The sequence below is a fragment of the Anoplophora glabripennis genome, unplaced genomic scaffold (genome assembly GCF_000390285.2).
Source record: "Anoplophora glabripennis isolate ALB-LARVAE unplaced genomic scaffold, Agla_2.0 scaffold3920, whole genome shotgun sequence".
In the NCBI taxonomy this organism is placed as follows: Eukaryota; Metazoa; Arthropoda; class Insecta; order Coleoptera; family Cerambycidae; genus Anoplophora; species Anoplophora glabripennis.
In genome coordinates, this window is record NW_019420103.1 from 5,123 (window position 1) to 5,845 (window position 723).

General features: G+C 30.8%; 1 non-coding gene across 1 annotated transcript; it reads left to right on the plus strand.

The window, feature by feature from the left end:
- The first annotated feature begins 191 nt into the window (after positions 1-191).
- LOC111692838 lies at positions 192-311 on the plus strand. Its single transcript, XR_002763303.1, has one exon. It is a non-coding gene; the product is annotated as a 5S ribosomal RNA (ribosomal RNA).
- The last annotated feature ends 412 nt before the right edge of the window (positions 312-723 follow it).

The window sequence follows — 723 nt, forward strand, 5'->3', positions numbered from 1 at the left end:
CCGTATTTGCTATCAGAAGAAATCCTATTGCCCTTTCCTATATGTGATGTGCAGTAATAAGGGTCCATATTTAAAAAAGTTACTGTTAAATAGTAGTGCAATATGAAATATTAAATAATACATTTATTTCGTATTATTTAGTATGTCGTTAGATTTTTTTGATGTGTGCAAGAAGTTACAACGCATCTATAGGCAACGGCCATACCACGATGTAAAATACCAGTTCTCGTCCGATCACTGAAGTCAAGCATCGTCGGGCGCGGTTAGTACTTGGATGGGTGACCGCTTGGGAACACCGCGTGTCGTTGTCAAATCTTTTTTTGCCCGTTATTAAAAATAATTATAAGAAAAATTGGACGTACTAATATGTACTATTTTTGGTTAGAATTTTTAAATTCTATGAAAATGGGTATTAGCTTATAAAAGTCAATAATGATCATTATATTCACGTACGGATCTCTAGCAGATTTCAGTCGTTAGAAAATGATATTTTGCAGTTGCAGGAGGAAATCGACGACGAAATAGATTGTGATAATACTGATGAGGCATGTGAAAAATCACCAACTAGTAAAAGAATTAGATTAGATTAAATGTAAATAAAAATTGAAATAAATAGTTTACAATTTGAAAAATCATGAAAAGAGTGTACTGTTTATTGAAGTATCCAAAAGATTCTTATACATTTTTTAGGTATATAAATAAAAAATAAATGTTAGATAAATA